At 41.3% G+C, this 12422-nt stretch overlaps 1 non-coding gene across 2 annotated transcripts; it reads right to left on the reverse strand.

The window, feature by feature from the left end:
* Nucleotides 1–3365: 3365 nt before the first annotated feature.
* Nucleotides 3366–7441, reverse strand: LOC109423978 (uncharacterized). Of its 2 annotated transcripts, XR_003898293.2 has the most exons (4): nucleotides 6265–7438; nucleotides 5011–6201; nucleotides 4842–4940; nucleotides 3366–4775 (listed from the first exon to the last, which is right to left on the reverse strand). It is a non-coding gene; the product is annotated as an uncharacterized LOC109423978 (transcript). The 2 variants fall into 2 exon arrangements; XR_009996091.1 differs by having other exon boundaries at nucleotides 3366–4940; nucleotides 6265–7441.
* Between the last annotated feature and the right edge of the window lie 4981 nt (nucleotides 7442–12422).

Below are 12422 nucleotides of genomic sequence, written 5' to 3' on the forward strand. Positions count from 1 at the left end.
GGAATTTAGGCAAAATCTATTTGGGTGGGTAGTGTAACATTAAAGTAATTTGATAGTGTCCAGCACAGTTGGAGTGCTCAAAATCAGAGATAAGGTTGGATTACAGGAAAGAAGTATCGAATGGAGTTAGGGAGGGATAAGAGCGTGTTCAGGGGAGACATTTTAGGGGGGGGGGGGGGGGGGTTGAGACAATTTCCCATAAAAACTATTTTGACAATAAATCATCGGACCTACATGTATTACTTGTGAGTTTGAATGAAATTCATACCAGCACAGCCTCATGTAACTATGTGCCAACACGTTCAATGTGTGTTTGAAAATCTCAAAGAACTCGAAGAAAACAAGAACTTTGAGTATAGGTCTTCGAAACTACAAGCGTAGTCAGGCTGAAATGACTTGTGAAACTACCTCAAACGCCCACGAAATGCTTTGAAACGCCTTTGAAACGCCCTGAAGCCCACCTGGGAGCTTTTGAAGTTCCCCAAAAGCGTCTGAAGCACGATAAACGCCTCTGCAACCTCCTACAAGCCTCACAAAGCCCACCTAAGAGCTTTTGAAGCCTCTTAAAACCCCTCTGTAACCTGCTGAAACGACTTGAAACGCCCCTGAATCCTCCACTGAACCTCTCCCTCCCTGAAACACCAGTGAAGCTCACCTGAGAGCCTATGAAGCCCCTGAAACCGTTCTGAAACACTTTGGAACCCGTGATGTTCATCCTAGAATCTGTGAAGGCCTCTAAAGCCCTCTAAACCTCCTAAAGCTCTCTGAAATGCATTGAAACTATAGTCACTATAGATTCCATAGACTCGTGAAGACATGGTTGAGCACGATTGTAGTGTGTTTTACCGTGAATTAAGAGTGTACCGAGCAAATATGACGTCACGGAATCCATTATCGGTATTGTAATCGTGACGTCATGCTGGTTTGGCTACACGAACTGACAGTTCGTTTGGCACTTCCTCACCTCAAACTCCCTTGAAACCCCTCAGAAATCACGCATTCTCCCTTAAATCTACTAACCACCCGCCCTTCTTAAACTTCTATAAAATCTTACATCCTTTTAGGTAAAGTGGGATTGCCTACCCACTCATCACCTAAATAGAGGTTCCGGTGCTAAAGCTTCTTTTAGGCAGATACAATTTACGCGCCTTTTTGCCTTTCTCGTACACCAAAGTGTAGTATATGTACACTCAAGAAACGATTTTTCGATAAAAGGCTCGGAAAGTTGAGTCACACATACCGATCTACGAATTGAGATTATGTCTGTATGTGTGTATGTGTGTATTAGCGTGGTTCAAAAAATCGTTTTTGCTCCACACCGATTATTCGATTTGTAACCAGATTCTATGCCTTCTAACAAAATTTGAGCTCATTTGGCTGAAAATTGAGAGTGCACAAGCCCTTCAAAGTTTGTATGGGAATAACTATGGGAAAACGATGTTTTTCATTCAATCGACCGTAGTATTTTCCCAAGTGTCCTAGAGCGTTAGTTGACCCTTGGTACTTCTAGGCTACTCTATCAGCTACAACTTTGCCGAAGACCACATACAAATCGCATGCCTCATTAATTAGTTACCGATTTTTATCCAGAATCGAAATCTTTACTCATGATGGTGAAACATAGTAGCCATGATTTCAGTGTGCTATCTTTGGCGCCATATTCAGCAATGTTGCCTGCTGGGAAGCTGGAGGATCATTGCTAAGGTTTGTCCAGTTGGATACAAATCGATAACTAATTAATGAGGCATCCGATTTGAATGCGGTTTTCGGCAAAGTTGTAGCTGATAGAGTAGCCTAGGAGTACCAAGGGTCAACTCATCCTTTAGGGCACTTGGGGAAATGCTACGGTCGATTGAATGAAAAACATCGTTTTCCCATAGTAATTCTCATACAAACTTTGAAGGGCTTGTGCAGTCTCAATTTTCAGCCAAATGAGCTCAAATTTTGTTAGAAGGCATAGAATCTGGTTACAAATCGAATAATCGGTGTGGAGCAAAAACGATTTTTTGAACCACGCTAGTGTGTATGTATGTTTGTGTACAAAAAAGGTCACTCACATCTAAGGAACTTCCCATTGGCCGATTTTACTGGTTATAATACAAATCGAACCGGAATTTCACTGCATTGTTTGCTGTTGAAAATGGTCCAGATATGCCAAGGCGTTCCGCAGTTGTGGCCACCCAAATAACACACTTGTCACAGAAGAGTCACGGCGGCGCAGGTTTTTGTTGCGCAGAAGTCACTGTGACTTACTTCTAGTAAATAAGTATTTATATATTAGAAGTAAGCCATATTGACTTATGTGAACCTGCGCCGACGTGACTTTCCTGTGATAAGTATGTTACATGGGCATTGGGCATTTTAGTGACCCAAACTAGCACCGGTGAATTGGTCATATATTTATAAAACCAAACCCTATCATGCGACACATCAAAGTACGCCGAATTATATGAACTTTGGCATCGTTGACGAATTTTATGCGGCAATCATCAATGGAAACCAGAAAACCACGATGTCCGCCACAAAATCAAGATAACGACCTAGAAGCCAAGATGGCGGCCCACAATTAGAAGTGGCGGCTGCTTCAAGGAGTTCAAGTCTCTAGAACCATGCAATGCGGTTATATTTGGTATTAGCAGTCCCGGCAAACGTCGTCCTGCCTGCCTACTGTGTTTTCTGACATGCAGCTCTGTACAAAAACGCCTCGCAAAATGGATTTTCTTATTTTCCCGTTTTTCTTGACTTCCCGGTCACTTTTTCTCATTATTTTTTTTCGTACGAACACGTCGGAGCCCTGGCGGAATGCAACAGTGGAAGAATCATGTCGATCTGTTGACCCGTTCCCAAGCCTATTCGTGACATACAAACACCATTTAATTTTTATTTATATACACTGACCCCACACTGATGAATCATCTAAGGGTTTGTACGACGTTTAAAATTTAATATGGAGCAGAATAAACAAAATACCTAGATAAAATGAACAGCAAATAGTAGGAATACGTCCACAGTCTCAGTTAACAAACATTCTGCGTATTGAAAAAATTGTAAAATTATTTTTTTGATTTATATGTAGAAAGCCCAATACCACAATTTATGAATCAGCCATGGAGACGTCCACAAATATGAATCAATTAGTACACGATTTATGAATCATCCGATTATTACCTTTTTGAGTACACCAAACGACATAGAACGTTTAAACAACTATGGAATGAATGTAGGGTCTTGTACCATTTGGGCAGGTGTACCTATTTTGGGCACTTGCCGTTATAACTAAGTCAATCTCAAACCGATTGGTTTGAGATTTTGTATAGAGTTTTAGATACTGTACGTGCCTAACTCTATACAAAAATTCAAATCAATCCGTATGAAATTGACTTAGTTATAGCGGCAAGTGCCCAAAATAGGTACACCTGCCCAAATGGTACAATACTCTACTAAACTACAATAGCTAACTATGTCGATGGATTGGAATCGAGTTCGAAGTGTATTAACGGAAGTGGTCATGTCAAACACTGAATATAAAGATCATATAGTGTGGCGATGGCACAAAACGCCAATGTATTAAATAGAGTACATAGCTTTTTTTGCTTGAGAATCCCATAAAAATCAGATGGTAAACGCTTAGGGAACGTCCAGAAATTGCTTCACACAAAAATCGTTCATTTTCGACTCCCCCCTTCTTCACACTTTTCATATGAGACCTCTGAAATTTTTGTATGCTTCGTCACTCTTTGCTGAACCCTATAAACCCCCCCCCCCCCCTTGGAACGTTATATAATTTATGGACGTTCTACATCTATTCAGCGAGATCATGACGCTTCTAGGTTTGGGGTAGCTGGAGAGGGTTCGACAAACTTAATGACCGTCACATAAAATTAGGATTCCCAATGTAACAAAGCGTGACATGGACAGGACACAAAAGTTATCGTACAGTTGCTTAGAATTTCTCATAATTTTATTGTTTTTCTAAGCAAAATCCACATTTAAAAGCTAATCAATTGGATTTATTTAGCTTAACAACTCAGGTACATATTATGCAAATAACAATTTATTTAAATAAAAGATAAAAATTTAAAAAAAATCATAGCAACAGTCTTATGAAACATTTTCAATTCTGCTTCTGGTTAGGGTTAGATTTATCGATTTATCACTTGAGATGTGTATTGTTATGACTTGTTTTCGGTTACATGGCAGAAATTCATCAAATTAACCGATTTTGATTTTGAGGAAACGCTTGGTGTTCGTATCATTGGAGTTTTGTTTGCGTTTAGACGGTTTCACAGTCTTAGCTCTTTTTGCATTTTCCTTATTCGCCAGCCTCAATTCCTTCTCTTCATCTCTCTGCCTCTTTTTCTCGATCTTCTCTTGTCTCTGTTCTTCCTTTTGCTCTTCTTTTTGTTGTTTAATCAACTTTCGTTTTTCAATCCGATTTTTCTTTGCAAGCTCTTCCTGTTTCTTATCCGAATCCTTTTTGTTGTACCATTGCAGCCACCTATCACTTGTGGCAACCGAGGGCACGTGCTCCTGCTTACGCCGTTTTTTTCCGTGGGTGTTCTCGTTAACCCTTGGCCACACCAGAATGCCCTCGAACGGGTCTTCATTACAAGGGATGATAGGCGTGCTGTCTTCGTTACTGGAGCTAGAACTATTTTCAGCATTGCTAGCATTCATTGAGACGTCGTTTTCTGAATTGACTTTAGCGGATAGTGTATCTCCCACACTACCAGATGGGCCTGCAACGGGATCTTTGTTGACATTTTGCGCAGCGACTGTAAAAATTAGATTTTGAAAATAAGTTATTTTTTTATTAGTTTTTCTATATTTTTTATACTTACGGAAACCGTCACTAGCCTGAATGGAATTTACAAATTCGACTTCCGTGATTGAATTCGTAGTTGAGTCAACGATCGTACTAAGATCATCAGATGTGATAACTGTAAGACAATTATTTCATAAATTACCTTTTTTTTCTTGCTGTGCTATTATGAATAGTATTATACTTACAGGAATGATTACCGATGTGTTCAAGTGGCTGAATGACACATTCTCCGCCATTATCAATCATAAGATCCACTGCTAGGCTTTGAAATGGAATCAAGGGCTCCGTATACATGAGACCTTCCGATTTGTCCTTGATACTTTTCCAGAAATTGAACAAGGCCAGCTCTTCCAACGGTCCGTACCAAAAATCCTTGTCTCTATTTGTAGTGAATCTGGCGAGTTGAGCTTGCTGAAGCCCAAGCTCAACCTGTTCTAACTGCACCAGATGAGCGTTCGTCAGTGGTTCGTAGGGCAGTGTATCATCGGATGTTAGATTTTCGGGCTGGGTAGCGTTGGCCGGCAGCTCACTGAAGTCGATTTCGTTGACATTCCAGGGAGAAAGTCCGCAAACTTTGAAAGCTTTTTTGAGACAATCCTTGGAATTCGTGAAGTTGTCGACCGCAGTTTTGACAAGCCTTCCGAAATTGGTTTTTGTTACTCTGGCATTATTGTCAGCTAGGAGGTGCTGCCTGAGGACTTTGAACCAGATTTTCTTCAGTGGACCAAAATAAAGTTTGTCCAAGGGCTGCAAAATCCGGGTTGAATTTGGGTACAAGGAGATGATAATGAGCCGATGCTTCACACAAAATTCAGCCAGCTCCATGCTGACATGGCTTTTATGGCCGTCCACGAATATAACAACAGGAAATTCAGTCCCTCGTTCCACCAGCCATTTGTACAGATCGTTTACTACGTATTCATAAAACGTTTTGGTGGTCTGCCATCCTTCGTCCGATACGCCTACTGTCCACCCTGCAGGGATACTTTCGGCAATCTCTTTGCTGATTCTTTGGCCCGCATAAAGGATCATTGGTGGAGTTAGGTCGCCAGCTGCAGTGCATCCGAAAAGCACAGTGTAGGATTCCTTATCCGAGTTGTTAATTACGGAGTACACATTCTGTACGTTTTGTCCGCAAAGTGCTTTATATTCGTTGGGGGTCAGTTGAAAACCAGATTCGTCGAGGTTCAGGATCCTTTGAGGCTGGTTGAAAATGGACATGTCAACGTTCTCTTCAGCCAAAGTTTCTTCAACTTCCAGGAACCATTTACGAAGTTGTTGTTCCGTAACCTTGGCACCAGCCTTCGATAACTTGGTGACGTATTTCTTCCTTATGTTGTTATGCCTCTCCAGGAACCTTTGACACCAGTTCTTACCTAGAATAAATCGCAACAGGAATTACAACCCGATGAATAAGGAAGGATGTGCAGGCATTTTACTTGGAAACGATGGAGGAATCTGACGAGTTTTCCTGATCTTTTTGGCGTAATCACTCACGGTACTCGTCAAATCTGCTGCACTGACGGGAAAGCCTGCTTTTCCCATGTAAAGAATCCAATTCACTATGCGCTTCTCCTCTTCCGGCTTCAGAATTGTCCTGGGTCCTGTTTGTTTTAACGCTTTATTGTTTATACGACGCAGCAGTGTCGAGCTAGGCACATTGAATTGTCTCGCTGCACTTCGCACATTTTTTGTTTTACTTGCCAGAATGACAGCACGCTCGAATGTTTCCGGATCATACTGTTTCCGGACCCGGGCGGAGTGTTTCTTAATGGTCTTTGCACTCATCCTATCAAAATTAGGAAAAGAAATAATTAATTTATGTCCTCCTCGCATTCGTAATCTCTGATTCATAAATCGTGCCAGATGCAAATTTTCCCCACTATTTACGAATCACTCTTTTCACTCAAAATTTTTAATTTTACTGGTGATATACAACACTTCTTTATAAGAAATATGTTAATCATACCTGTTTACGTAGACTCCAACTCGAATTTTTCGAAAAAACTTAGCAAAACTTTCCGAAACTTGTTTCAAACTTAGCGCTCACGAACCGACGTCTTGTGCGGGCAGCTAAAAAATCGACAACATAAACAACGAATGGAACACGTTGACATTTTTTGTTTATTTCGCACAATAAAAGCGCACACCGGGGTAAAATATCATATGATTTTCTAAAGAATAGTGGAACTAATATTACAAAAATAGTTTTTCGATTCAAAACTATAATTTTCTGTCAAAATTGGTCGTTTAAACACAGCTGATTAATAAACTGCGGGTGATTCAACGGTGTGGGATCACTGTAGAAGATAGATGAAGAAGAAGCCCAAAGCCCAAAAATGGCGACCAGAATATTCAAGGTGGTGGCCCCAAAATCCAAGATGGCAACTGTTTTAAGGACTATGCAATATTTATGTGAATATTTGGTATGGGGAAGATGTCCAAAGTCATAAAATGCTGACCATAATATTCAAGCTGGTGGTCCGAAATCCAAGATCCAGCTGTTTTAAGCAGTTTCAGGTTCCAAAACCATGTAATATGGGTATATTTTGTATGGAGAAGATCTCCGGAGTTCATAAATGATTACCAAAATATCCAAGAAGCCGACCCAAATTCAAGATGACAGCAGTTTTATGGAGTCTTGAGCTCTGAAATCATGCAGTTTAGGGATAATTTGTTATGGAAAAGACGAGTCCAAAAATGGCGACCAGAGTATCTTAGATGGCGTTCAAAGTATCTAAAATGGTGGCTGTTTAAAGGAATTTTATGCTCTAATGACCGATTTATTCACCCTGGCTTAAGCGTTAAACCAGGTTCAACTATATGAGTAAGCCTGGCTAACCGGTTAAGCCGAGGTGAAGAAATCGACCCCAATATTATGTAATATGGGCATACAGTAATTATCCGATTTTAACACTGTATTTGCGCGACAGATCTTAATTAAATAACTTTCTACCATTTTTTCTTACAAAACTATGCCAAATCTTCTTACTCTTCCTCAAGATGAATGTCCAAAGCGCGATTTGCGCGATTACGGCCGTGGAGCTCTCTGAACCCCTCTGAAACGCATCTTAACTCATTTCATTAGGTCGGCTCCAGAGGCACGTTCTCCTTCATTTGGGAAATTTGTGCCATGAAACCTTAACCCATTTACGCCCAGCGATCTATTTGTAGATTAGCAACTTTTGCGATTACCGTGGAGAAATGAAGCACGCTGGAAGGCAAGTGTCTTCAGCAAGTCTTCAGCAAAGTTATTGAGGAGGTTAGGGACTCTGCGATAGTACGTAATTTAGTACATATTTGTTCCAGTAGGCGGCGCTAGTGATCATGCAACGTTTTGCTTTGATGGACTTATCCACGGTCTTCTTTTTCCACTGGATTGCTTCTTATTTTCATCTGTAACTGCGGGCACTGTTTACAAAAAATGACATATTCATGAACATCCAGCGACCGAAAGTTCCCTGGATGTTCACCGGATCTAGCCGGATGCAAGATGTGAGCAGTGATTTTAGTAAACACGGCCCGCAGTTACCGTTTCACAGCATGCTGTCAGTTGGCGTGTGACGTCATCGTGGATAAGTTCATAGGCGTTGTGTCAACAGCCATGGTCCACTGAACGAATTAATGCTGGCCTTCTTACTCGCACAGAAAATTTGACGTTTGAGCGGAGCCGACACCGCTTAAACGTCAAATTTTCGGTGAAAGTAAGCAGACCAGCATTAATTCGTTCAGTGGACCATGGACTTATCCACCGATGAACCGAATTCATCGTGGTCCGAGAATTTTGACACTAGAGCGGGGTCTGTTCCAATCAGAGTCGTCCAATTGGGTTCTTTAGGGGTATCCGGATTATTTCAGATTCGGATTCTCCGCCCGAAAACTATTCGAAATCCAAAGTTTCATAATTTTTGGAATCCGGGAACTATTTTTAAAATGCATTTAAAGTTTGAATGGGGAATTTTTTTTGTTTCCGGTCGAACTGTCATTTTATCAATTGAACTGTCATTCTATCCAAGAAAATTAAAACTGTTTTGTTAATTTAAACATCAAAACAAAGGTATTTGAATCCATCCAATTCGGTTCATCGGTGGATAAGTCCATTGTCAGAATCGCCGAACTCGTGCTGTGAACATCTTGTGATACCTAGTATTTATCAGTTGAAATTATTCTTGGGTTAAGTATGGAGTATTCGGCAAAGTTCATCAGGACATCAAGAACTATCCGATAGTGAACTAGTTGATTCTAGGTTCATCCACTAGGTGGCGCTAGTGTGTATCAGAAATTCTATACTGACAAATCTCGAGAATCACACCACATAGAAAAATTTCGTCTTTGGGAAAGTTGATTAGGACGTCCAGAGCTATCTGATTATGAATTAGTGAATTTGAGGTTTATCTGCTAGGTAGCGTTAGTGAGTCTTTCAGGGTCGCCTAATTTTCCGGAAAACTCCAGTGGAAAACTAACATTTTCGACAGACATCAACTACATTGAAAAATCATAACTCAAGAACGAAGCATCGTAGACACAATATATTTTTGAGAAGTCATAAGAAAGTTTTGTCAACACTTAAAAAAAATACGAAATGAAAATTGTTTTCCCCAAATTTTGCCACTGTTGAGGAAATTGTCGGAAAAGGTATTTTCGGAAAGGAAAGTTCTAAAAAATATTTTTGAAAGGAAATCAAATAAGCCATATTATGTGAAATTTTCAAGATTTGCTATAGGAGCCGTTTTTTAGAAAAATCATAACTTAAGAACGAAGCATCGTAGACACAATGTTTTTTTGTGAAATCGTATGCAAATTTTCTCAGCGATCAAAAAAAAAAAAAATACAAAAAAAAATGTTTGCATCTAAACTTTTCACTGTTGAGGAAAATTGGTTGGAAAAGTCGGAAAACTATTTTCGAAGTCCGGAAAAATTCTAAACAAAAGATATTTTTGGTAGGGAATTACATAAGCCATATTCTGTAAAATTTTCAAGATGTGGTTTTTCTCCGTTCCTGGATTATGATCAATTTTGTGCAAATTAATAATCAAGACGGTCGAAAATCAACCAACATCTGGACCATTTCCACAAAACTGGTCATAACTCAGGAACGGAGAAAAATCACATCTTGGAAATTTTACAGAACATAGCTTATGTTATTCTCTTCCAAAAATATTTTTTTAAGAATTTTTCCGGACATCAAAAATAGTTTTTCCGATTTTTTCAACCGATATTCCTCAACAGTGGAACATTTTATGGAAAACAATTTTCATTTTGTATTGTTTTTTTCCATTGCTGAGAAAATTTGTTAATGATTTTACAAAAAAAAAACATTGTGTCGACGATGCTTCGTTCTTGAGTTATGATTTTCAAAGTAGGTGGTGTCTGCGGAAAATGTTGGTTTTCCACTGGAGTGAATTCAGAATTCTCCGCAGAATCTTGGTGAGAATTCCAACAGCAATTCATTAGATAGTTTCTCACAGTTCGCACCTTCAAGAATTACTGCGAGAATTTCTCTGTGAGTTTCCCCAGAAGTTCCTCTGGAAAGTGCTCTGCTGATTGCTCTGGGGATTTCGACTTAAATTTATCTTGGAAATCCTCCTGGTGATGGAGTTTCAGTAGGAACCTCTAGAAGGAATTCCTGTAGAAGCCCTGAAAGATTTTTTTGGAGGAGCCCTCGGAAAGAATTATTGAAATACCATGATGGTATTGCTGGAAGAATCGCCAGGGAAGTTGTTCCAATACCAAAACAGAGAAAAAGCTTACGGAGTGCACCCTGGTTGAGTATGAGAATTTTGAAATTACTAGTATTAAAGGCCATTTTATACGTACCAAATGAGCCAGCTTTTTTTTTCAGAAATCACAAACACTTCTGAAACTTTCCTGAAAATATTAAAGCCTACTGATTAATTATCTTTCTTTGGGTTTACCTGGGTTTTTAAATCTCCGGTAAAGCCCAGTTCCAGGAGGTCTCAATGCCGTATCAGGAACCGTCTCCAGAGTCCATAGATGTTCCAGGGGATCTAAGGGACGTTTCAGAGAGTGTTATAGAGAAACTTAGGGGCTTCTCTGGGGGACCAGGGGCGATTCAGAGGGACTCAGGGGGTTTTAAGCGGGTTACAGAGGGAGGGTATCAGGGAGGTTCTCGGGAATCTCAGAAGCGCTCCATGAGATTCCAAAGGGGCTTCAGAGGCGTTCCAGGCGGTCTCGGAGGCACTCCATCAGAGTTAAGGGGATTCCAGGAGCCTCAGAGGCGTATCAGGGGGTCTCAGGGGTGTTTCAGGAGATCTCAGAGGCGATTCAATGGTATCAGGGGAGTTCCAAGCAGTCTGAGGAGTGCTCCAGAGGATTCCAGGAGATGCCCGGAGGTTCCAGGGGGTGTCAGAAGTGTTTTCAGAAGTGAAATTTCAGAAGACTCCATGGGGTCTCAAGAGCATTTCGAAAGCGCCTCAAGAAATCCTAGGAGGCTCCAGGGAGATTTTCGGGGCGGTTCAAGGAGTTTTTATGCGGCTTAAGAGGGATTCCGCGAGGTCTCAGTGGGCTTCAGGAAGTTCCAAGGTGCCTAAGTAGGGTTCTTGAGGGTCTCAGGGGGTATCAGGGGTTCTCTAGAGAATCCAGGGAGGTTCCAAGGAGTCTAAGAGACGATTCATGGAGTCTCATGGGAGTTATAGAGAAACTCAGGAGGTTGCAAGTGGTTTCCAGAAAGTGTCGGGGAGGCGTCATGGCCGCTTCATGAGATTCCAGGGGGATTCCGGGGGCCTCAGGAGGCACTCCACGATATTTCACAGGGGATTCCAGAGTCATTTCAGAGGTCTCAGCAGGGTTTCGTGGAGTCTTAGGGGCGTTTCAGAGTTAGGGGTGCTCCAGGGGATTCCAGGGGTTCCTGGGACCTTGGATGCGTTTCAATGGATCTCAGAGGAGTTTTAGGGGGCCACAGGAGCGCTTCAGGTGCCCTCAGAAGGATTTTAGGATGTATCAAGGGGTTTCAGCAGCGTGTGAGGGAGTCTCAGTGGAGTTTAAGGGTGTCTCAGGAATTTTCAGGGGAGTTTGGAAGGCTTCAGGGAGACTGAGGAAAATTCAGAAGCGTTTCAGGGTTATTTATGGGGATTTTAGGTACGGCCCTGGAGATTCCTTATTCCTTCTGAAGCGCCTCTGAAAGAGCTTCAATACCTTCGAAACAAATCCCCTTCAAGCCCCTAGGAATCCCCTTGGAATGTCTCTGAAGCTCACCTTAAACTATTAGAAGCACTTAAAATTGGTAAATTCCTTCTGAACTGCAAACAGCTCTTAAGCGTAGTCCTACGTCAAAAAGGTGTACATTTATTGCTTTCAAAATATTCTGAAAAATTTCGCGCTGCCCATGATCCGCGAACCCTTTCGCCGATTGCGACATTCCTTCGCACCTTTCCGATTGAGTGAGGGCTGCCAAAATTCACTTCATAGCAGCAGCTTCATCCACTCCCACGCATCACTGCTATACCCTCGCATCGCATCACCGATCTTAATGTACATAGTAGCTTCAGCTTGCGCGGGGAAAATCTCAACTATGCGGAGATCGACGCACCGCGGACGCGATGCGAGATTGTTGCATCGATATCTTAAGTAAGTACCT

This window comes from Aedes albopictus, chromosome 1 (genome assembly GCF_035046485.1).
Source record: "Aedes albopictus strain Foshan chromosome 1, AalbF5, whole genome shotgun sequence".
NCBI lineage: Eukaryota > Metazoa > Arthropoda > Insecta > Diptera > Culicidae > Aedes > Aedes albopictus.